A 25,494-nucleotide genomic window follows, 5' to 3' on the forward strand; every position below is an offset into this window, starting at 1 on the left:
AAGATCATTTATATATACTAAAAACAAAAGAGGACCAAGAACGCTCCCCTGAGGCACTCCACTTGTAACCTCACTCCAGGCAGATGACTCACCCATTACTGTAACTCTTTGCCACCTATCAATCAAGAAATGCTTGATCCAACTCAGAAGCTTGCCACGGATACCATACGCAATCTTCTTCAGGACCAATCTTTTCCTCATTCATTTTCCCGTCGATCATGAAATTTTTAGAGCGGAACAATTGGTTTCCAGGCGGTCCGAGCGGTTTTCGTGAGAAGGGTGCAAAAATCGGCGTCATTTTTAGAGCCTCGACACCAGCTCAACACAGGACCCTATGGGAGACGGTGAAGTAGCGGGAGCAATAAATAGAGCGCTCTAATTTTAGCTTATTTCCCTGGTGTGTCACCGACTGAGCTCTTGTGCCTGATGCACTTACATTTCAATTTATTGAAATAAAACACTCAAATTTACCCTTGAAACTTGTTGACATTTAAATGATATTAATCAAGATTTGATGATCAGCAAACAAGCTCAAGCTATTCAAATCACACCCAAATCAAAATAATAACTTTGGCAATGTTGATAACTCTTGCTGTCTTATTGAAAAGCAAATCTTCAATTTGTTCATATCCAAATTCAATGCCAAGCACTGAAATCTTGTTGCAAGGCCCTAAAAACAACAGACAAAAACAAAACAGACAAGGCCCGTCTTGTGGAAATCGACAGTGCGGTGCGGCGGCCTTGGCGAAATTTCCCAAGGCTGCTCTTTGTTTACATTTTAGTGATGGGCCAACTTGGCCGCCCAAGTACTTGTTTTGCGTGAGTAAGTACAATTTTGTCAATTTTGAAACGGCTATATCTCGCAAATTTTGGTACCGATTTACATTTTATGCATATATTTAGAATCGGCAGAGTCTGGGGAGTTCATTGATTGGAAACTTATGCCGATTCCTTTCAATTTTTAAACCCTGATAATCCCTTTAACAGTAAAATTGGTGGCCATCAATGCATTCATAACTCTAATTCTGGTGAGCAAAGCCAGAGTTAAATTCCTTGCCAACCAGGCTGCTGGAACCCAAAAATTAGTGGTTTTGCTTCCCTGATCACAACTTTCCCAGAGGCGGATCAGTGTTTCTCAATAACTTGATCACTTACTTAACTAATAGGGATGGCAATCAAGGGCGGCGCCACCGTGGGGGCAGTGGGGGCAGACTGCCCCCACTGGCAGGAGGCCGTGGGGGCAAGACTATGTTTTTGCCCCCACAAAATTTGGCTGATGTTGAAAAGGGAACAGAAGACCAGTGCAACATTCATGATAAACGGTTATAATAGTACGCCTGTTTTTGACGGTCCCCGTATCAAGTGCATCAGCAAAACGTTCGTTCTCGGACCGTCTGTCGCATATCTCCTACTCCCACTCATTCTCCTACTCATGTTCATTCACCGTGATTGACTCCCGACAAATCATCGGCGTCACTTGCTGACTGTGCGTCCAGTTAGCGATGGACATTGGGTACAGACTGGTAGGCCTCAATCACCCTTATGGCCCTTTCACACGTAGCAACTTTTCAGTCGCCGGCGACAGCAGCAGTCGCCGGCGACCGCCAGCGACCGCCAGCCAACGATCGTGTGTGACGTAGGTATGACGTAAGCAAGTCGGTGGCGATCGCCGGGCCACGGCCGGGCAATCGCCAGCAACTGGTGACGTCAGATCCGCGTCACAGGCCAGTCGCCGGCGACTCTTCTCGAGCAGCGGACGCCGCCATGACAGTTTTGTCCTTGGTGAGTGGTTTAGGTGATTTGTGATGCATTTTTCCCTAAATTGGTTGCTGTGGCTACCTTAAATTTGTTGCACAGTAGCATAGGGATTATTATCTTGTAGTTTGCCTGTCGTGAAGCTGTTGTGACTTGAATTTAAAGGGACCCTCCCACCTTAACATTAGTTTTGAGTTGAGATAGCCAAGTTTGCGGCCAGGCTCAGAAACCACCATCTATCCTGGTCGCAACCCCCGCAGCTTTATGGTGTTCAAGAAATTTCTTCCCTTTACTTGCAGGGTGGGACCAGCGTGGTCCCTATCTCTTAAAGGAAATAGTTCACTTTTTAACATGGGTTTTGAACTGGAATAGCAGTTCCGTAGCTTAGGCTGAGACGAGCATAAATCAGGAGCTTTTACAGCCCAACGATCACCCTAGGCAAAGATATTCTATTTCTCGTCCCGAAAAAGGTGTCTTGCGTTGAGGATGTGTGCCTTGCATATATTTCCATCCAGTATGAAAAGAGCATGGGTCCCGAAAATTCTTCAGAAACTAGAGAAATTATCTACGAGAACTCTAGAGAAATTCTCGTACTGATCAATTAGGACATTCAGGGGAACATTATCAGATCGAGCAGATCGCCCAAGTGCCGGTGGCTGCGATAATTTATCTGTTTCTGAAGAATTTTCGGGACCCATGCTCTTTTCATACTGGATCGCGTGTGCCTTACAGAAACTGAAAAGTTCTTCCTATATCAAAATATAGAAAAAAATCTTTTGTTATAAAAAGGTTTTATTTTCTTTGCTGATTATTTTGAACATAAAAAATCATAAATCGTTGCAAAAAAAATAATTTCGTGAAAGTGAACTATTTCCTTTAACCATTACGGGAATCTGATGACGTCATCAGGCTTTCGAACGTCCGTTAAATGTTTTGACTAAAACGTTTTGTAGCACGCGGTGGTATATGCTGCTTTGCGCGCAACAAATGCCGCACTTTCAAATAAAGTCGCTAGGAACAGCGGAGATCCCAAAAAGTAAACAAAAGTAAAAGTCTAATATCTTGAAAACCGGTGAATATTTTTCGATGAAATTTGGTAGATATTCGTTTTTGCTCTTTCTGAACCGAGCGACATCACTTTCATGCCAATTCATTAACTTTTTTGAAGGTGGGAGGGTCCCTTTAAGCTTGATTCGACAATATTGGAGGGTTTATGTCATTTGTGGCGCACTTGCCCATGATCACCCATGATTTTTATTTGTGATAAATATGTATTTTTTCATCAAAATTGAATATTTTAATGACATTGAAATTGACACTAGTTTCATAAGGTAATGAAAACTTGCTTGTTGTGTCACAAGAACATTGTTTACATTCAGTATCAGTGCCCTTGAGGACAAAGTGCCTACCCATCAGTCAGCTATTTGCCTACCTATTCGTGCGACACAAGGAAATATTTGATAGCAACAAAATATTATATTGCTGCTCATTAATTAGCATGATCAAAATCAAACAGGTAGCTTTGCAATTTTGTTATTGTTTCTGCTGGAGTTTTCCTTGGTATCATGGATAAACAACCCAGGCCAAACTTAATCCGCATTGGGTTCGCATGTGTGTGCATGCTCACATGGCAAATGATAATCCATGGCTTATTAGTACATAAATAATTGCAGTATGCACGGTAGGTGGTAGGTATGTCATGTATTTTGGCAAGGTATTAGGTGGTATGTATTTTGGCCCTGGAGCTGTTTCCTATTCATTGCAGCAATGCTGCCGGCATGGCTTATGTGTACCATGCGCACACAAGCTCCACCAATGTAAAAATGTCATTTTCACACAAAACTCATAATTGGAGGAAGGTAGAGCAGACCAAGAATAAGCGGGCATTTGCTGCAGTGTGGAAAAAGTCACTAGAGGCTTGATACTTTTTTTTTACATGCAGCAGCCTGGAGATGTCCACAGAGGCATGCCTGAGGATGTCCACAGAGGTGGATCCAGGCAATAGTTTTTACAATCTCCTCCCCTTGTGCCCGCTGTGTGTTGTGCTGACTGCTTGTCCCCCTTCTGGTGGTGCCTAGACTTGCCTCTGCATATCTCCCCAGGCTGCTGCATAATGTCTAAAAAAACCTCAAGCCTCTAGTGACTTTAACCACTCCAGTCTCACAGCATATGCCCACTCATGCTACAGCTGCCTTAACAATACCAAAATTAGTAACAATGGTCTCATAACCATATTCAGTAGGAAATGAATTACCTAGAAAATTATATTAAAAAATACACTTGCTTTCAAAAAGAATGAGCACTGCCTTAAAATGCTAGGTGTGAAATAATGCTAGGTTTCTGAACCACAACTTCCAATTCTGTGTCACTGAATACTGATTGCCAATTGTGCAAGACAAAAAGCGTCAACAATGCTACATCAAGGATAATGATTTTAAGATAGTTCTCATTTTAGCCTGAAGTGTAAAAACCAAACCTAACCTGATTTGGGTATTTGGGTAAACCAAGCCTAACCTGATTTGGGTATTTGGGTAGTTTTTATGATGCTAAGCAATAGCCTATTCCAGGCTTCCTAATTTGCAGAGCTTTTGGTTAAAAAATGATTTTTAAAAATGTTTTTGAAGTATGTTCTGACATGTCCGCCCTCTGTGCCTGGCAGACAAGTCACAGCGTTACCTGATGAGTCAAGAGGTTCTGTACCTGATGTACCTGATCAAGAGTACCTGATGATTCTGCAACACCACCTGATGGCCAACTCGACGGCATTGCTAACCCGAAAAGGAGTCTAGCAGCTGAATGTTCAACTTCTGCCACTGCACTGTTGACTCTGCCTAGAGACAGCATCTGCACCAAGGCCCACAGACGATCTTCCGTGGGACGGTGTGCTGCGCACCAGTCACCACACTGACGGCGTTCACCTGTGTGCTGCACAACTTTCTGTGAGGTCAGGAGATCGACACTGACGGCCCCGGACGGTGTGCTCTGATTGCGCCGAGTGTGCTCCCTCGTGTCCGGGCCTTGATGCCAATACCGCACGCGAGGCGGCGCGCGTCCGCCAAGCCCTCACATACTGCGTCCAAGGTGCAGGTGGTGTTCGGTGACAGTGTGCAGCTTCTGCCGGCCCCGTGGACGGCACCGCGTGTGACCATGGGCATGTGCATTCGATTTTCTGACATAAGTGCAGTGAATTCATTTGTCATTTTGCTTCTGAATGCTGTCGCCGCTCGGTAGGGTCGATTCTGCCAGAGTAAAGAGGTCGCCACGATCGGCGCCGGTGGGGCAATGAGCAAGGCACTCAGCAATCAGCTGCCGGGAGGTGGCGGCGGCGGCGGCGGCGGCTGACGACTCGGGCCTCGAAAATCCTGTCGTGTGCGTTGCTGGCTATTATGCGTTGTTGGTGTGCGCTGTTTTGCAAGGCCTTTGGAGCGGCATGTCGAGTTTTGAGTTTTGGACGAAGGAGCCTTGGTGTTTTGTTGGTCTATTTTCGATAAAAACGGTCATGAAGAGTGAGCTGTGTCCAGGCTGATTTTAAAATTTCTGTCACAGTATTGTCACCTTTGACCTAGGCTTGTGTCTTATTGGGTATCGGCATATTGTGCCACCGTCCCTGCCCCGTGTCCGCGCGTGCTGCATTTTTATGTGGTTGCGCGTATGGTGTCATATACTGTCACCTCGCCATGTTTAGTGATTCCACTGTGTGGAAAAATGCATTTTGTTATAGGGGGGGGGGGTACACTTGTGTTCCCCAATCCAGCGCTTTAGATAATACAGCATCTGTTTTTGACATAATGAAAGCCTGTGTTTTATGTGGGCGGTAGGCTTCGCCGTTCCTCAGGTCCGTTTCTGGCATTTAAATTTCTGCTACATTTCTAGAATGCCTTTTTTCTGTTTTTCACATACAAAGCACGGTCCAAATGTGTGACCACAAATCACTGTGATTGTCCCATGCTTACCACCAACCATTCCTTCAATGCTAATGTCGTTACAGCGAAGTTATTCATTTATTGAGAACAGGGTTGTAGTTGAATAAACAAGACAGGTGAGCAAAATCTGCAGCACTCGTAGTCTTGGCTGATGCGTTAGGAAAAATGGAGGAACTGCAAGTACACATCACTTTTCAGTTTTATGCTTGAGTGCATTGAATTTCAATGTAGAAGAATCGCAGTTTGATTGTATTTTCATTGATATTATGTATTGTTTCAATAATAGATCTAATAAATGCTATTCCAATATTACCTAGACGGTAGTTACCATCCTGCAAAACATGTCCAAATATTTAGTACATTGAATAATGCAGTAAAATAAGCTGCGCCGCTGCATGTATCAGCAGCGCAATATCTGGTGCCAACTCAAGGTCAAGCGGGTCACGTGACAGTTGAGCGGCGGCTGGCTAGAACAGTCGCCGGCGACTTCAAAATGTTGGAAAAATTGAACTTTCTCGGCAACGCCGACAACTCTTCAATGATTGGCTGACACGACTGCTACGTCACACCCCGGCGACTGGTCAGCTGATATCGACAACTGCGGAGTTGCCGGCGACTGACCCCGGTCGCTGGCGATCGCCGGCGACTGACCCCGGTCGCTGGCGATCGCCGGCGACAGTTGCCGTCGCCGGCGACCGGAAAAGTTGCTACGTGTGAAAGGGCCATTAATCGTCGAGAATGGTCACGTGCTGACTAAATACCAAGACGTACCCGTATCGGAGACCTCTATGTTGCGGCGTTAGCCGTCTCTGTAGGAAGCGGGCTCTCTAGCAAAAGCTATTTTGTCTACAGAAATTAGTTACTGTGGAGCATATTGCTACCAGCCATGGCAACCACGTAAGCTCAGTTACGAACCAATTCCAGCGTGCCTTTAAGCAAGAGAGCCTATAAACGTAACATTTAGGTGAAAACGAACTTATGGGACACCCATCTCACGTGCTTTGAAGCATTTTTGGGATGTTTCGGTTGGTTTCAGGTTCAGTCCGAGCTCAGTCTGGGTTTCGGTGGTTTTGCCCGGTGTGTGCCCTCAGCTCCGTTCATCCAATTCTGGCCCAAGGCAACGCAAGAGCGCTGCCGGCATCTAGTACCTAATTAAGACATGTTTTCCCATCCTTTAAATGAATGCTTAGAGCAAAATGGATGCCAGAATCGTGATCAGTGGCTACGAAATCATCACAAAGGACTTTTCATGCGTCAAAGTCAACCAAAGGTCATTCGAGGTCACATGAGTACCATAATAATTTTGAATGGCAACATCTAGGGGCAAGTTGCTCATGGATTTTGCAGATTGGCGTATCAGACAACAGTCGGGTCACCTCAAGCTTGCCCCCACTGGCGAAAATTCGTGGCGCCGCCACTGATGGCAATCAACATAACATGAAACTGATATCACTATGGAATTCCTCCTTCATTGGAAATCCTCTAAAATGATTAGGTATAATGTCATAAAATACAACTTTTCTAAATTCTTAACTTGTTTCATCTGCATTTATTTGGCACTAATACCATTATTATTAAAAGAAATGATGATCCATGAATCAAGCTCAAGAATGGTTTAAATAATAAAGTAATTAGGTATAATCCTTCCTCACCCTACAATGAGCTTCAATAGAGAAATTATCAGATAATGTTACAAGCATCATATTTGGGATAAAGAGACAGAACAAGTATATACCCTAATGTTAACATCATATAATGTACACTAATATCTTATATTCATTTTGTTGATATGATGACTGAAATTGAATACAACACCTCCATTTCATAGTTCAGAGATGATCAACCAGGATGATGAAGGACTGGGACCAGGACAATCAACCAGAATACATGTCAAGTTCTCAATCCTGAATAATCAGAGAAATGAATTGTGCATAATGATACAGGTATACATCTTGATGTTTTAGGTCTCAGGGTACATCATCTAAGCACTTCCAATTTGTGAATACAGGAAATAAAGCCTGCAAGAAGTGCAAAAAATCATACATGTACTGCACTTTGATCTCAAATTTGTAGGTTAGTTGAAAATTGTGCATGTTTTATTAAGTGAAGTAAGATTGGTAGAATGAAGATCAATTACATTTGGCAGCAGCACAGCATTTTTTCAGCCCATCCCTTACATTTCCAGGAAGCAATGTAAATTTGGGTTACCTTAAAACCAGGGGTAACATTGGCATACTGTGGTGACCTTGCCCCTAGGGGATAAAATCACTCAACATTCTGTTTTTACAAAGGCAGAGAGTGTGTAATGTCAGTAGGCGGAACTATGGTCAAGCGTACCCATTTTCGGGAACGCATTTTCGTTCCCATGTTTGGGAACGATAAACCCAAATATGGGAACGCCATGTAGGCATTATTTAAAACAAGAAAAAGAACCGTTAAATGACGTCCAAAAAATATAAAACGATCGTGAACCGCCTGATTTTTGTCTCAATATTGTTGGGAAAGAGTTTGATATTGTAAGGCCCATCGTAGTTTCAAATCGTTCCCCTATTTCTAAAGCAGTCCATCATCCGGGCCGCGAGCCCAAATTTGGGAACGCTCTCGTACACTGGCGCTGCAAGCGTTCCTTATTATGGGAACGGCGTACCCAAAATTGGGAACGATTTCACCGACGCCTTTCAGGGGCTCTTTTCATTAACAAGCATCACGTCCAACGCCGCAAATTATTGTTAACGCAACAATCATCAGATGACCTTTCCGGCAAGACCGTCGCATGTTTCGCCCGGTCTTCTGCGCTTTTATTCCCGTCGATCTCGCAGCGGGCACGCCCCCCTCTGCAGGATTACGTAATTCACAACGCTCAGCGATGTTCAACAAGGTCTTCCATACCTATATCCACCGTCCGCGCTGAGGGTGGAGACATGTCAAGCACCTGTCTGTTTATCACCGATAGTTGACGAGCACAAGGAAGTATCCAAAAATGGGAACGCTGAATATGTTACACACTCAAAACACCTAGTCCCAATGAAAATCTAGTTTTTTCCTTTCTTGATGAGTGTAAGTGGCAAAAGGCCTGGTAGGATGGGCACGAGGAATTATCGAAATCAGCATAAAAATTATAAATAAGCCACACAGAGCGAGCTATATAAGAGAAATTCCCCCAAAACGATCACGCTTAGAAACACGGAAGACAAAAACCACGCTCATGACGCTCCTTATAAAACAACTCTAAACAGCTAGCATCCAAATAAAATACGTCTTTCCGGGATGATAAAATACAGCTGGATAATTTTCAACCGCTTAAACTGAGTTTACAACAGTAGCTCGGTAAATTCACTCACGTTCCACGCGGTCGTCCGCCCCGACACAAAAGTCAACAATATTACCTCGGGACCGTCCGCGTCTTCGCTTGCATTTGTCAGCATCTGGTGTCGATAGTATGAAAGTTCATAACCAGGCGAAAATTATTATACTTTACCTCAAACTAAAAAATGCTTCATTTTCCTTTAAATTGCATGTTAAATGTCGTATAACCCATATTTCCACCATTCTGTCATTTTCAAAAAATCATTAAAAATATCATTCCACGGTCAATTTCCTTGTTCCACGGTCAGATTAAAGATAACTTTATGGAGATTTAGTAGACACTTAAATCAGCGTGCACTTTTTTGAGACGTGATGCACTTTTGAGTTTTAGTGGGAGAACGGCCGAAAAATTGCCTTCCGTTCTCATAAATGGGAACGCCCGTTCCCATATTTGGGAACTCCGTTCCCAAAAATGGGAACGTTCCTATATTTGGGTACTCATGACCATAGTTCCGCCTACTGATGTGGTGTGTAATGTGGAGTGATTTTATCCCCTTGGGGCAAAGTTACCATGGTATGCCAATGTTACCCTGGGTTTTAAAGTTACCCCATTTGACGGCAACAGCGCTTCACACTGACACCTGTCAAGTGTGCTCGTACAGATTCGCAACCGCGTACGAACCCTCGCAGCTGGCACCATGAACCCCAATGAGAAAAATATTGAGAGTAATGAATAAGCTAGTGGGCAGGGAACACTTTGAAGGTAAAAAACTTTCAACTATCGTACTAGCATGGCAAAACACCATCTAAAACAGAACATAACGCAGTAAATACATTCACGACGCACAATTAAAAGTTTACCTGCGAAGACGCGGTGAGACACAGACAAGTTCCTCAGAACCGCGAATTGGAAATTACGAGAGAGTCCATTTTGCAATCTGCTGAAGCATGTTGGCGTGAAAGTACGTAGAGCGCAGACAGCACGAACACCAACCGAAGCCATTTTTACGAAAGTAAACAAACGATCACCCTCACGTTTTTTACCTTTAGTAAACCAAGGATGTTCCAAAAGTAATAACAAAATCAGAACCTCATTGATTAATGACGTCATCATACCTAAGGCAGTCATTGATTTAAATTTGGGACCAATGAAAAAGGTACTAAAACGAGGTAAAAATTCATTTATATTGCCTATTTATTCCGCACACAACGTGCCTACGTTTCTATAATGTAATCAAGACAAAATGCAAAAGTTTGATTTTTCACCCTGCATGCTGCATCGTGGTATTGTTGGATAAAGGTAGCTATTTTGTTTGGTCTCGTGACGTAGCATGTTGTAATTTTTCATAAAGTGGTATGGTATAATTCAATATTGCAGCACCTTATAGTGGATTTGGCAGCAATGACGTAATTCTCACTTCAGTGGGTCGCATTTGGGAGTTCATAGGTACCTACCTAACCTATAGCTCATAAAAAACTATTTATAGTTACCGTGATTAAAACGTCGTTGGACCCCCTCGGCCCTCGCTCGGCTCTACCCGGATTCCTTTCAGAGCTCCCGCGTCAGCTCCATGACCATGGGGCTTGAGAGTTGAGGCCTCACCGTCTGTACCGACTTTCGAGGTTCCAGACCACCTCGGAAGGGCACATATTGGTCTCTAAGCTAAGGGACCCACATCGGTCTATACAGCCCCTCGCCAGCCTTTGAACGCCGTCATCGAATACCGTCATCGAATGGCCCCGCTGGCTGCTGAGGCAGTGGCGGCGGAACATCTTCAATTAAGGGGGAGGGCCAGGGGCACTGCCGACTTTTGGTCCCATTCTTTCCTTGCACCGCCCATAGGGCTAATGTTAAAATGCCAAAATCAAAGGGGGGCACGGTGTCCCGGTGCCCTCTCGTTCCGCCGCCTATGCGCTGAGGGTCCCAAGCAGTTCACGGAGGATAGGGGTTCCATGTCGACCTTTCAGGCCATGCCCCCTTCATTATCCTTGCAGATTCCTGAGGGCCAATGACAATCTTCTAGAGGATTATGCAATGCAGATCTCTGAGGGCCCATACTGTCATTCGAGAGTGCTTCACCGACCCTTCCGAGGCCCCCCACCGGCCTCTGACTTCCCTCGCCGATCTCAAAGTTTGCAAGTTAGAAGTTTACAACTTTACATGTTGATAAAAGCTTACCGCTTAGGCCGGAATAAATGAGGAGAGCCTCCATCGTGGATTTATATTTCAAAGCCCCAAGCCATGAGGGCATGGAGTCCTATGACATCTGAGGTCCCCACACTGGCCCTCTTTTAGGAAACTGCACCGACTTGTGAGCCCGAGCCAAAGCCAGTCTCTTGAAGAGTCATGCAGGCCGCTAAGGCAAGATTTATAGGTACTTTACTACTCTACTCAGCTATAGGTAATGGATAGGGACGTATGTACAAGGGTCGTCTCATGTCGGCTCTATGTGTCGGCACGAGCCGGTGCCGGCCTGTGGAGGGCGCCCTGACCGGCCGGTGGAGGGCGCCCTCGACGCCCAGGTGTCCACCCTCCGGCGTAGCCCACGCCGGCTCCTCTGCGGTGCACCGCCCGACCCCAGGTGGGCCCCAGTCGACGGGCCACGGTGAGGGAGGGAGGTGCGTGACTCCGGCTCTTTCCATGGTGAGCTCGTTGAGAGGATAGTGAGCACAGCCAGACGATCGGGACAGGAAGGCAGAGACACCGGAGAACAGGTGAGTGTTCAATGCGTGGCGATAGTGAACGATGATTCCGATTTGTTCATGTTGTTGTTTACGATTTGTTTATTGTTTCTTTACGTACGAGCATGCATGTTCTGCTAGAGCACAAACCCTGTGCCATTGGTATTCGAGGTTCATTTTATTCTTTTAATGGAACCAATTGAAATGTTTTACTTTTAACCTGATTTACAAACTGCCGTAGTAGGTGTAACCGTTTATATATTTCTGAACCGTATTAATTCATGCTGATTTAAATGATGGCTTTCAATATTATAATGAAAACTGAACGCTGAAGTTCCGATAGTTTTCAATTCATGATTTAGGTAGGTACGTATATGAAGTAGATGTTTAAAAAAGAATACGCTTCGCGAGTAAAACTTATGCCCACGTCCAGCACCGTGGGACGGTAACTCCTATCGCTCAAAGGCCTCAAAGATATGTTGACTTCTATTTTTTGCCTGAATCCGTGATTGTCCATCAACCGATATGCATGTGATGTAACCACTTTTACCTTTCAAGAAAGCGCCTTTTGAAATTAAACTATGAAATCAAACGTTAGCCGTAAGCTTCAGAGTGTAGACGTTGCTATAAAATAGACGGAGGCAAGTAAGACTATTGGTAGTTCAAAGTCCTAGCCGCCACATTCTGCTGCCAGTCTGGGCGGATAATGATATGGTATTCTCCGGTGAAATCTCGGGGAACTCCTTCATATTCACGGCGTTTATGCATACGGCTGGCGACAGGCTGGCGGGAGTCTGGCCAGAGGCTACAACCCATCTGAATAAGACGATTCAGATGGAGGAGTGGTGATTGGATAATATTGGCAGGTGACAGTGGGAGCTAAAGTGACAGCGGGATGAACAGGTGACACTGGGGAGTTGGGATAGGGTGACAGTGATGGACGGGTAGGTGACACTGGGGAATGAACAGATGACAGTGGTGTATGGACAGGTGGCACTGACAGAGAGATGAACAGGTGACACTGGGAATAAAGGTGACCGTGTTGGATGGACAGGTGACACTGGGAATAAAGGTGACTGTGGTGGATGGACAGGTAACAATGGGAATAAAGGTGACTGTGTTAGATGGGCAGGTGACACTGGGAATAAAGGAGACTGTGTTGGATGGACAGGTGACACTGGGAATAAAGATGACCTTGTTGGATGGACAGGTGACACTGGGAATAAAGGAGACTGTGTTGGATGGACAGGTGACACTGGGAATAAAGGTGACTGTGGTGGATGAGCAAGTGACAGTGAGAGATGAACAGGTGACAGCAGACTAGATGACGATTAGGGGAGGCAGGTGACAACTGACAGCGGCAGATGAATGACAATGACAGTTGGTCGAGTTATATTGACGACACATAAAAAACAGTGGATAATTCGTTAGACAATAGCCATAGGGGAAGGACAGCATGGGGGGATTGCAGACAGCCAACATTTTTTTTTTGGTATTGATGGGTAGTGAAGAACAGTATAAAACGTTAATAATTGACATGAAATACTGTATTCTATTCAGATTTTTTTTCTTTTTTAAGTAAACTAAGCGATCAAGGTGGACCAGAAATAGATTCTGGTGTTATATGACAGCTATACACACAGAAATATTGAGCGGAAAAACGGTGTAATTGAAAGTACCAAAAGGAACATTTTTTTGGTGTAAAATTACTCTGTTTTCTGCGTAAAAGAACACTTATATGTGTGTTTTGCTAGCTTCGGAGTGCTTCACTATTGTGTAGGAGAACCGCTTTCAGTGTAACTTTACCGCGGATCTCGCGTTACATTTACGCACAAATATGTGTTTTTGGTAAAAAGTACCAAAAGGAACACTCGCGTGGTAATCGTACACAAATTCATGGCGGTAGATTTACACAAATAAGACGGTTATTATAACGATTTTTTCTGGTAAAGCTAATGTTGGGCCCGCAAAATTTGTAACGCAAGCGACACACGGCGGGACGTTGTCGCCAGCCGCGAGCCTTAGCTAAATGCAACGAAACATTGTGATGCTCAATGCCTACCCCATGCTGCAAACACGTTTGTTTGTTTGTCGTTTATTGTTAAGAATCGACATGACATCTGACGGAAATAAAAGTTAGATTAGCGTATATACCTTATGATGTATATAAGCTGATATTTCACAACGCATGGGCGCCGCTACAGGCCGCAGCCACCGCCCGTCTCCCGTCAACTGCCCGTAATTGATAAATAAAAAATATGTCATCTGTACGACTACTTCACTGTGCCAAAATTACCGTTCATTTAATTAGCCATCGGCTCTCTGTTGCCTATCTGGCAAAATATTAGCATACCTATACCTAATTAACCCTAGAAAAGCATGAAAGTGCATCCATTATTTTCATAACACGACAGCAGTTCAGTTGAAAAATTACAAGCCCACCTTAGCACTCCGACAAAGCTGGATAATTTCCAGCAGCTCCTCCGATGTCGCTCCGCTTCAGATTTCCGACTCGGTCTTGATTGCAGTTATCAGACGATGACCACAATGCAGTATTTCACTTATTATTCACTTATTCACTCATTACTCAGCTTATTATCCAACTAGATAAACACCACAGCACTGTTTTATCTCACTGATGTCACAAGAATGGGCAAACTCTCTCTGCGCACTGCAGCCACAACACTCCCCCGCCGGCCCCCGCGGTCCCCGGCGCACAACTGACAGATTGCGAAAATGGCGCCGCCGCCGTCAGCATTTAGCTCAAAATTTCGCTAAATTTACACGGGTTGACGTAAACGAACGGTGCTCTGGATGTGTACCGCAATTACCAGTGTGACACAACACTCATTCGCTTATGGATACACTTGCTTTGCATGAAAACATATCAATTAGGTATTTGAACATCTGTTATGCTGTTACATTATCCTGTTTTGCGTAAAGATGCTTGTGTGGTGTAATAAAACTGCCGATGTTTGTTAGTTAACCAATAAACGTCGTATTAAAACAAACTTATTCTTGATGCCTTTACTTATTATGGCGTTGTGCGACGGATACCTTGCTTGTTTATCACGTAAATACTTAAACTAAAGATATTTTACTACGTGAAGCAGAACTTTGAAGCTATTTGAACTATTTACGAGTATATTGAACTTGACATCGCTCAATATTTCTGTGTGTGTATACTTATAGGCGTTATTTTCTAGTTATATTTACCATTAAGTTACCATTAAACATAATCAATTCGCAATTTATGCACGCAATAGGGACCGTCCCGTATTTAGTAAATGTATGATGAAATGATACACTTTTTGGTTGCTGCTTTAATTATATGTATACCAATCTTAAGGTTTAATCAGTAACTGCGTGAAACGTCATTACAGCATTTCAGGAAGCCGCTTTAAAACGAATATCATGGCCATTTTCCTCTGAACCCTTTGTCTACGGCGCTGTGAAATCGCGGCTCCAGAAATAACACCTCGATCACGAACTCTGCATCATATTCAGACCCTGGCTAACAATTTAACCGCCCACCGCACATTGCTGTGAAGTCACGTCAGCGACTCGTGAAGTCGTGAGCGGTGAGCTTGTTTACAGCGACCTTGGTACGGCTGCTTGGTAGGAACATCAGTCTGAGACGAAGAGAACGGTCATTAATACGGACAACTAAAACCATCAGTTATCTGAACTAGCCTGGTGAATAAGTGGGATTTTACTCCAGTGTTCTATTTTCTACGTTTTGCAATGTTTCGATATTAGGAAATATTATTCCGAAGAAGCTGTTCCGTTCTTTTCATGTTTTTTTTATTAATAACTTTCTAGGCTGGTCAACCATTTCTGCATGGTGTACTCCCAGGCCCCAGCACAACATAACTCGCTGCCATCTGCAGTTGCAGGCGGATATTATATTCCACTCCACTATGGTGGACGTGCACCGGGGATGTGGAGGGGAAGGGAAGTCCGGGCGGGGGCGGGGGCGGCAGCGGAGGCGCGGGTCACGGACTGGTCAGAGTACCTACTGTCCTTGGCCGCCCGCCGCAGCCGCCACCGCCCATCATTTGTCAAACTCGGCACCTTCAAAGTCATAGATCAGCACCAGCTCACTGATTATTCGATCGTCTTGTGAAATCAACGCATACAGATTATAGACTCTTGTTTTGTCTTTATCGCTATGTTTCTATCTGTCGGTATGGAAGTGAGGATTAGGTACTATCTATCTTTTCCAACAATTGCATTTGTGATCGCTAGCACAATATTAATATGACGAGTATCTTTTTACAGCCACTTTTGGAATCCATCGGACGAAATTTGACTTTGTCAGTTTGATGTTAAGACTACATGTACATATGCATCTGTGCGATTTGTCATGCCGGCAGGACTCAAGTATCGCTGGCTCTGTGTTCCACTTGTTTGCTCGGTTAAATTATGCATCGAAAGGTCGGTCTAAATCATATACCCACTTTCGATGCGCCTGCAAATTTCTATCCCGTATTCATCGCACCTATCTTGTTGCATCGACAGCCTTCATAACAAGCGTAATTATGCGTAATAAATTATGTAACGATGCTGTTGGAAGGTTATTTAGAGGCATGTCTATCAATGGATGATTACTACATATGAGGTCAAGAAAAAACTCGTAATATGTTACATTCAAACATATGAGCTTTAGTAACACGTTAAAAGCAATATTTGCAGCAACCAGAATGGCCGAAATAGCCGAAATGTGTTGCAATTATTTTATCGTCCTATCGTCTAGCTAAATCTTCCATAATTCACCCTCACAGTTTGCTGGTAAATATGAACGACTCGGCTATGCAGGAAATTAGATGATTAGGCGATTTTGTTATAACCAATCGGATCACGCGAATGAATTTGTTATGACCCGAAGTCAAAGCGATGAAAAATAGTCAACAACTTGGACCGCCTGATGAGCTTGAGAACGGACGCGCGAGGTTTCACACAGTGACGTTTAGCACATTACACACTCACTCACACATCTAATTTAATGCCAACCACTCAGTGTGAATAATGGGCTTGTCCTCAAATCTGTCACGCATAGGTAATCCATCATCCACGTTCCTTGGCTCCATGCACTTTCAACGACACCTCGTCTGCATATGAGTTCCAGCACGGGAAACCTGAGATAAACGTATTCAGCTCCACGCCCGGTCCCAGCGGATTCCCGTGACCGAAGAATCTATGCGTTGTGACATCCCCTTTCTCGTGAGGAGACTGAGATGAGGCATGACGTGCGGGGGAGGAGGCGGGACTCGCGGGGAGTCAGCGGCTCGCCCAGAGCGCGGGCGTCCCTGCTCCGATGGCGGCGCGTGATGTGATGAAATGGGTCGCTCTCGTTTGACATAAAGGTCACCTAGAGAGACCGTGATGTGGTCGATGTGCTGCTAATGGAGCTGTTGTTAACCCTCGCCCGCACATGGGGGGGGGGGGTGTGGTTGCCACCCCCCCCCCCAGGCAGTCTTTCTGCTCTGCACTCAACATTTTTAGAGCTAGAAGACTGATTTTTTTGTATAGCTGCTCGTCTATCCTTTCTTGATGTCCACTGAAAATTTCAAGTTTCTGTGATTTTTGGTTTCGGAGATATGACCTTGTTTTTCAGGTCATGTCATGACCCAAATGGCCAATTCTCAACATCTTGCGTTTGCCATGGGCCTTGTGAGCTTTTGACACCCTGATTTCGGCCTTTGTTGCCAGTCTTACCTCCCACCTATCATGGAACATGTTGTTCGACGATGTACAGGGGTCAAGGTCAGGGTCAAGGTCAACCTAGGTCATCTAAGATAATTGCGTTTTAGGCAAGCTGAATTTACTTTTTGTGAAGTTTTTTGACTGCATTTTTGGTAAAAGCTTCTCAGATCATGATTTCATGTGATATTGACCCAAAAACAATCGGTGTACACATCAGTATACACACAGACACACACAGACATACAAACACATCTAGGGGAAGCGGGGGTAACACCGCCATTGTGGGAAACACCGCCACCCCATCTGGCGGCGAAAGTATGAAATGTGAAGTGTAAAAATCCGTTATTTCCTATTGACCGCACGCAGGTAAGCGTCTTCTGATTTGTGTTCCGGTGTTTCAGTGTAATCGAAGCTCAATGTGGGCATTTAAAGAAAAATGCACATTCTCTTATAAAAATTCGATGAGTTGGGAGCACTTTTGAATGTCTTTAAGTAGAGACTCATTTTGATTTACTTGATTACATCGAAAAATAACTGATCGGCTTTGTCCAGTAAGATAAGCTTGCTTGAACCGTGTAGTACATTCTTACCGCTGGCGATTTTTGCTTGTGATCACTTATTGGGGAGCACCGCCACCCCGTGGCGGTGTTACCCCAATTGAGGTTGCGGTGTTTCCTGTTTGTAGCGTGATAAGTGATGAAACTCCAAAGAAACGCTTTATTTATGTTCGTAGATGTTCCTAAGTCGGGAATAAGCAGCTTATTTGATTTTTTACTTTGTATTTTTCATGCATCCCGACCAAGCACTTGCCAGCTGTATAAAACTGGCAAACAGCTGATGAATCTATACCTATTTAGGTGTCCATTACCGATTATTTGCGAAAATTACCACTTACCGACAGGAAACTCATCGCACACGATCTCTGAACAATTAAAAGCTTTCGTAGGAATGGGTTGGGTTAACATCAACACCGGTGGCGGGGTTACCCACACAATTTGTAGGCAGCAAATATGCAAGGTATTTTTAAAAGTCGTGATACATGAAAACCTTTTAGGAGCATGCAAAATAAGTACCTAAAACACGTGAGGAAATGTTTAAATATTGTAACCAAAACAATAACTACCAAGAGACTTCACACATATTCTCTCATTTTGGCGAAAAGCTTAGGGGGGCGGTGTTACCCCCGCTTCCCCTAATTGACCTTGACCTAACTTGACCTGAAATGACCTCAGCAGCAAAATTCTGGTCGGATAGTGTGACAAAGAGGTTCTAGCTGGCTTGGCACCAGAAAACAGCATCGTCATCGGTATTTGATAAGCAGCGCACTTAATATCCAACGGTGACCCAAAACAGCAACATTTTTTAGTTTGACCTGACCTGGAGGGTCAATGACTGACCTGAGAAGGTAAAACTGGGTATCATTGGATTCGTCTCTTCCCAAAGAATCTTTTTGGTCTTACTGCTAAGCTCTATCTCCAACAGGAACGAAATGGCGCGGGGGGGTGGCAACCACCCCCCCCCCCCATGTGCGTTCTAGGATGGGAAAATGGCATGTGCGGGCGAGGGTTAAAATGCATCATAACACACCGGTTCATGCAGCTGAAACTTATTTTGTTGGTGAGAAATGTAAACGTTGTTTATCAGCGATGGTTCATCAGTCATTGTCGTTTGGCTAATTAAAGCGAAAACGCTGGGCTGAATATAAAATCAGGATATGACCTGCCCCTAATGAGGTGAGCGTGATGCTTTGTCGTCCGAAGAAAACCAAACTGGCAGCATTTTACCAGCTGTTAGCAAGAGCTGAGGTTTTGCTCATTGCCTTTGTGTATGAAAAGGTTGAACAGTGAACAGGTAACCTAAGGACAACCCCATGCTATTGGATATAGTTCATTCCGCAACGTTCCCCGATTTTTGACATAGACCAGGATGTCGTTTATTCATCCATCTGGCTCATCAGCCACATACATATTTAGCGTTGGCGTTTTCGGCGCCATAGCCAGTTAGGCGTCCTTGTTATGTAGTTACGTGCCAACGGCCTTCGACGCCCGCGCATGGCCTTATCTGTTCACATCACGTCCGAATCGCCTCACCCCAACGCCTGTCTAAAGCCTCGCCCAAGCGCCCCTGACCATAGCGACCTTCCAGCCAGTCGCAGACGAGCCAGACCGTTGAGAGCCAAACTGTCCAAGGCTCGGGGCTCCTATCTGAAGCTGCCATCTCGAGACTGTCTCTTTTAGCGATCGGTCGTTTATGTCCATCCCTGGGTCGCCAAACTCTGGTCCTTGTATCAGCCATACACCACCCAGCCGGTTTTCAGGCCTGCGTCCGCAGTCGGTCGGTCGGCCGCCGGCGGCGGTGGCGGTCGCGCCGGTCACGTCACCGCCGCGCCGTTATTGTGACGCGCTGCGCCGCGTTGCGACACTGCGCCGCCCACGCCGCGCGCGCGCGCCGCAGGATCGCGTCTCCAATCAGCGTGAAATATGATGGCGTCTGGCGGCTGGGCCCGGCCGCTGATGGCTTTGGTCGGCCCAGGGGTGACTGAGGTCTCAGGGGTCACACAAACGCGGACACACAGACTTGCGGAGAGCGCCATGAGCCCACGCACAGACCCTAGTGGAGACCTCGCGCAGAGACATCAGAGGCAGTAGAACGGTCGAATAGAAACAAAGAACAAAGCGCATTGTGAAGGGGACATAAGATGCATAAGATCTCTGGATCTCTGTGTCTCCAATAGTCCGGGTTTCAGCAGATGTTTGGCGCATGCTTGTCTGTGCGATGCCCAATGCCATGCTCTGAAGCGTAATGTGCTAATGTGCTAAAAAGACGTTCGGAACTACATCAGCATAATTATTCGCAAAATCCCTTGTAATTTTTCACAATGCATGTGCATTGCGCACTTCTTGGGAAAATTGCAAACAAGAAAGTTAACCCTCGAAAAATGGGCATAGTAAACGCATATTCTAGACAGACTTGTGGCTGCTACTCTGTGCAAAATCCGTTTACCTATATGGACACTTATTTGTGTATGCATACGTGTCTCCGCTGTAATTAGCGGTGAACGCAACGGGTATTTCAGAGAGCTATCCGATGTCTCACTCTTTGACCTCAGGTTACTTTAGGCGCCAGCCGGTGATCGATTTATTCCATTTCGCAAATCCACGGGGAGATGGATGAGTTTCACCATGACTTTTCCACAAAACGGCCGCCGATCTCGGCCTTAGATAGCAAGGGCGACGTGCCTAAAGCGGACGTAATGACGTGAAATAGATTTTTCTGTCGAACAAAGCGCGGCATCACGATGTAGATGCTATCGCTGTGACGGCCCGACAATGGATTGACTCTAGATTGCGGCCGGGCCTTTCAATATCGATCGTCTTTCTCTCTGAGGAGCTGTTTGACGGTGACAGCTCGCGCGGGCGGCAAGGGGGTGGGCTGGGGATAGAGGGTCAGTGAGTGCGTGCAGAGTAGCTGTGCGTGACGTGGGTGTCTTCAGCTGTCAACTGGTGTCTAGTGTCACACTAAGAGGATCTTCTGATGATATCAAGGATTACTGATGTTATGCAATGATGAAATTGACGATGATAGCCGTTTGAAACGCGTGCGCAGGACTGATTTAGGCATGTTAACCTCGTATTTAGCAATACGCAACACTCGAGTGATTACGCTGCATACGTCGGCCATTGCACCAGCATCATACTCATACATCGAGTCGCCAAACCAAAGTCCATTCCTTCAAGTCATCTCAATTTTCCACACCCCGGCTCCATTCTATGCAAATGTCCCCACCCCTCAGACTGCCATATGTTCCGCGGCCGTCGTGGTATTGTACTGCGCTCACTCGCCACCGACCGAGGAACTGGGAAGTGATGGAGCGTATGTGTCGCACCTGAGAAAGGGTCAGACCGCACCATGGGGGAGTACAGGACGGTATTCCGGTCAGGACGTCCCTCCCACGGCGCCAGGCACGCGAACTGTACCTGTTGTGATGCTCGGGCACGGCGAAGTGGGACGATGGGTGAAGGAATTATGGTGGAGGGATTTGGAAGCGGGAAGCCATGAGCCAAGAACCCTGGACCTTCCCCGCTTAGTATCTTTGCTTAGAATTGTATTTCGAAGTTGTATCGAATCTTGCCGAAAACAAGAAAGACGTGACACAAGGTTGAGGAAAATCTACGACCTTGGACAAAGATAAGTACGAAACTGGATGTAGGATTTCGAACTAGATGACAAGTGGCATGCAAAATAACAGACCTCGAGGAGTCTCAACTCGACAGAATCTAAATCCTTATAACTGTGCTGCAGTTGCTGGATATGACACGAACTATCGTGCGCTTGATGAAATACCCCCTTCTGTAAAATACTGTCGAACGCTTTACGCCTCCATTGGTAATTGAGGTGCACATTCCTCTATCCATGGGCGGGGCAGACTCCACCAGCGCGGATGGGTCAATTTGGCGTCCGACTCCGATTAGCGTGGAGTCTAATCGGACGGTGGCTGGAGATGGTGCCTTGGCTCAGTTCTGGTGGCAATGAACCCAGCTGTGCTATCGGCCCGCGCTCGAATGGCTTGTCGTAGGTGTGGTTGTTCCTAACTGCATTACTAGCGCTCGAGGTTTACGACGCGAAATGTTCTTTTTTTGCCCCAGTGATCATGGGCTACGAATCATAGTTACTCTCAAAATTTATTCACTTTTGAATTATTGCTAAATTTTTTTTCGGCATTTGTCGATAACCGTCCTTTATCATGCTCTCGAGCACTATTCGATATTTACCCAGGGCACTGCAAACGAGTTTGTGCACTAAAACGATTTTGATGAAGTGTGCCTTCGATGATCAATTTCTCAGCTTAATATCATAATCGGGTGAATGACAGTTGTACTAAACCTCATGCAAAAAAAAAAGAAAAACGTTTGAATTCTGTAGCTCCACGTCAATAATTTTCGTCACCCGAGAGTGAACAAATCTGCCAGAAATCAACCATGGCCGGCCATGGTTGCGTTTCCTGTCAATTAGATACGAGCGCTATTCATTGGAAACTACAATGGAGTTGTCACAGAATTAGAATCCCATTGTCTTCTGAGAACAGACGCACGGGGTCAAGGCCTTCATGGCCGCGCCGCTGTCTGGAATAGTCGGGGACGTTTAAATGTCTTCGTAACTATCCAAGAGAAGTCCGCACTTGTCCACCTCCGCAGGGGCTCCCATAAACTCCGGGTGTAAGGCTGACCCGACCGCCTGCACCCGCCCACCCCACGACCCATAACCGCGATAACCGCGATCCAGCGCCTCCGAGGGTCCACCTGGCCCTGAGAACCTCCCCATGGTTGGCGCGGGTGTCCGTAGAACTGGTGCACAACTGACCAGTTCTCAGCAGTGGCCATATAGCGGCCGGTTGGGGTTGACCCCGCGCGCTTCAGTCGCTGTTCTCGGCCAAACGGTCCGTCGGGCGGCGGCGGGCGGTCCGCCCGAGTTATTACTGCCGGGGGCGGCTAGGGGTCAGCAGGGTCAGCTGCGCCGCCTAGCCCACTGATTGGCTGATGACACGGTGCGCCAAGACTGGAGACGGCCCCGGCCGCGGGGCAGGACGGGACGGGACGGGAGGGAAGGGAGGAGAGGAGAGGAGAGGGGGGAGATGGAGGCAGAAAAAAGGAATCTAATTTGGTGGAGGCTGGAATGTAGTTAATGGTGTGATAATGAGTCTTGAGGTGATCAGCAGTGTTACAATATCTTTGTTAGGCTTCTGTTGTGAGCTGCAAATAGCTCATAAGGAAGCTGTGAACATCAACATCAAACGATGACTCGAACATTCGAGTAAAGGTTGTGCGACTGACAGTAGGTGTTATTTCTTCAGGCGCAATGAAATAAAAGAAAATGAATGTTGTAATATCTACTCGGTAAAAAGGTTGAGCACCTTTGATCTGGTTTTCTAGAAAATAAACATCATCTCTCATAGCAATCGTTCTCCAAATCGGCACCAGTACAGACTTTCGTCTCTTGCAGCGGATGTGGGGCTCAGTTCAGAAGCTGTGGCCGGCAAGAAATATTCCGATCGCGTGATCGAGAGAATGCTGCACCTTAAGATCGCTCCAGAATGCCGGCTCAGTGCAAAAACCACGTCAGAGGCTCACAGGTGGCCGCGGCCGGCCAGAGCGGCGGTCGTGGCGCACCCGGACCATTTGTGACGCAGACGGTTATGGCGCGCTGGTCCCATTCGCGACGCATCGCGTGACTTAGATCCATGCATGCCAATGGAATGCGAGCCTCTGTATGGGGGTTGTTAGTAGCCAGGTTTTATTGCCGAGCGGCACTAAAAATGTCAGGGCACTAATTGCTACCTGCTTCAGCCGGACTCGGGTGGCACATTCGCGCGACGTTGGCCCTCATGGTCACCACTTTGTGAGGGTGCCTTGGTGAAACGACGATGCACAGAAAAAAACTTAGCGAATTACAGGCTAATTAGCAGCGAGAAAAGGTTTATGGAATGAGTTTGGTTACGGTTTTCGTACCACATTTGCCGGTTAAACAATACAAATATGAATTAAAACTATTACAAACTTTTTTTCCATAAGTAGCAGTAGCATCACTTTTGCTCCAGATAGCTCTATTTTCACCAAAGTGCAAAGTACCGTCATACCGTCGCCCAGTTCCCAGTCCAGTTCCATCTCCCCCTTCTAGCTCCCAGTACCAATACCAATACCATTGTAATGTAAGGAGGGTGTGCTTAGCTCGTGCTCCACCAGGGCTTGGCCGGTCGCTGCATATCAATAAGATCACGCCTACCCATTCAGTTCACACATAGTTATTTTTCCAGTCACCATAAACTAGCGGTGCCACCTGCAATGACTTGTACGGGCGGCTTGCACCCTCACACGCCCATCTAAGTCAGCATTAGCGTCGCAGTGGAGTTGCACTGGCCATATCGGACTGAAATGTGACTGCGGACGTCTGTTATTATCCTAGAGCCGGTTTCATATCAATCGTCAGTGAGCATGTTCACACCGGTATCGCGCTCACCTCTGTGGATTTGGGTGAAGTGTTTATCGCTTGCATACTTGTACACTTGCTCAGCCGCATTTGATGGTGTGAACTGAACGTTGAACTGATCCGCTAAGTTGTATGCGGCCTTGTACATTTGCCTGCTCATTGTTGAAGGAGCCTTTCGTGCAACTAAATAACCATCCTTGCAACAGGATTACATGCGATCTAAGCCTTAAGATTTCGAACACGTATCTCAAAAGCCGCGATGATTGCTAGCATCACGCAAAGCAGTCCATCACTGACTTTGCAATTCTTTAATTTATTGTAGCATTTCCGATGCAAAGCATGAGCCCGCATAATAAACTGCATGAACGGCACTTCACGCCATGCCTATTGCATAGGGCGCTATAAGGAGCAACATCCACATGTGTCAGTGACTCATTAGTCGTTTATTACGAGCGAGCGAGCGCAGCGAGCGAAGTGAGTCTTTTCAATATAACGGAAAAATCTCAGTATGAGCGGCCCGGCCCGGCCCGGCCCGGCCTGTAACGCTTTTGAGAGGCTTATATCTCAGCAACCGCTGGACCGATTGGCCTGCGGTCTTTTTTGTTGGGTAGCCCCATCCCTTCTACCCCGTAATTGACTACTTTTGATACATCTCAGTGACCGTCGTGGCACGTGCCACGTGAAAAGTCAAGGGTGTTCAAGCTGTTTTGCAAAAGTAGTGATTTTGAGAGGCTCATATCTCAGCAGCCGCTTGGGCGATTGACTTGCGGTAATTTTTGTAGGGTAGCAGCATCACTTCTACCCAAAATAGGATACTCTCGATGCATGTGGGTCACCCCCAGTGCACGTGCAAAATACAACAATAAGAGGTGCCAAATTTGTTCCCATTTCAGTAGCTCGGTAATTACTGGGGCGATTTCGCTGAAACTTGGCATACAGGTAGGCACCCACCAGGCAATGCATTCCCATGTGTTGGGGTTAGGGTGCTACTGCACGTGCGCACGTGCAGGGGGCGTTTCCAGATCTCGAGAACGGCTGGGCCGATTGCGCTCAAATTTGGTACACGGTTGGGGACCAGTTAGTAGGGTGCCGTGCAAAAGTCATTTTGGACCCCGTTTGCACGTGCGCACGTGCAGAA

General features: G+C 46.0%; 1 protein-coding gene and 1 long non-coding RNA gene across 2 annotated transcripts in view; both read left to right on the top strand.

Annotated features, from left to right (window-relative positions):
* The first annotated feature begins 1,725 nt into the window (after nt 1-1,725).
* On the top strand, nt 1,726-4,482 carry LOC122381565. The gene is made up of 2 exons (XR_006256546.1): nt 1,726-1,782; nt 4,415-4,482. It is a non-coding gene; the product is annotated as an uncharacterized LOC122381565 (long non-coding RNA).
* Nucleotides 4,483-10,418: 5,936 nt separating this feature from the next.
* LOC122381596 (ras-related protein Rab-23-like) overlaps nt 10,419-25,494 on the top strand; it is a 36,006-nt gene continuing 20,930 nt past the window's right edge. The window contains exon 1 of the mRNA XM_043365954.1: nt 10,419-11,699. The gene's annotated coding sequence lies outside the window, so the exon portion shown is untranslated. The remainder of the gene's footprint in view (nt 11,700-25,494) is intronic.

This window comes from Amphibalanus amphitrite, unplaced genomic scaffold (genome assembly GCF_019059575.1).
Source record: "Amphibalanus amphitrite isolate SeventyFive unplaced genomic scaffold, NRLGWU_Aamphi_draft 000122F_arrow, whole genome shotgun sequence".
NCBI classification, from domain to species: domain Eukaryota; kingdom Metazoa; phylum Arthropoda; class Thecostraca; order Balanomorpha; family Balanidae; genus Amphibalanus; species Amphibalanus amphitrite.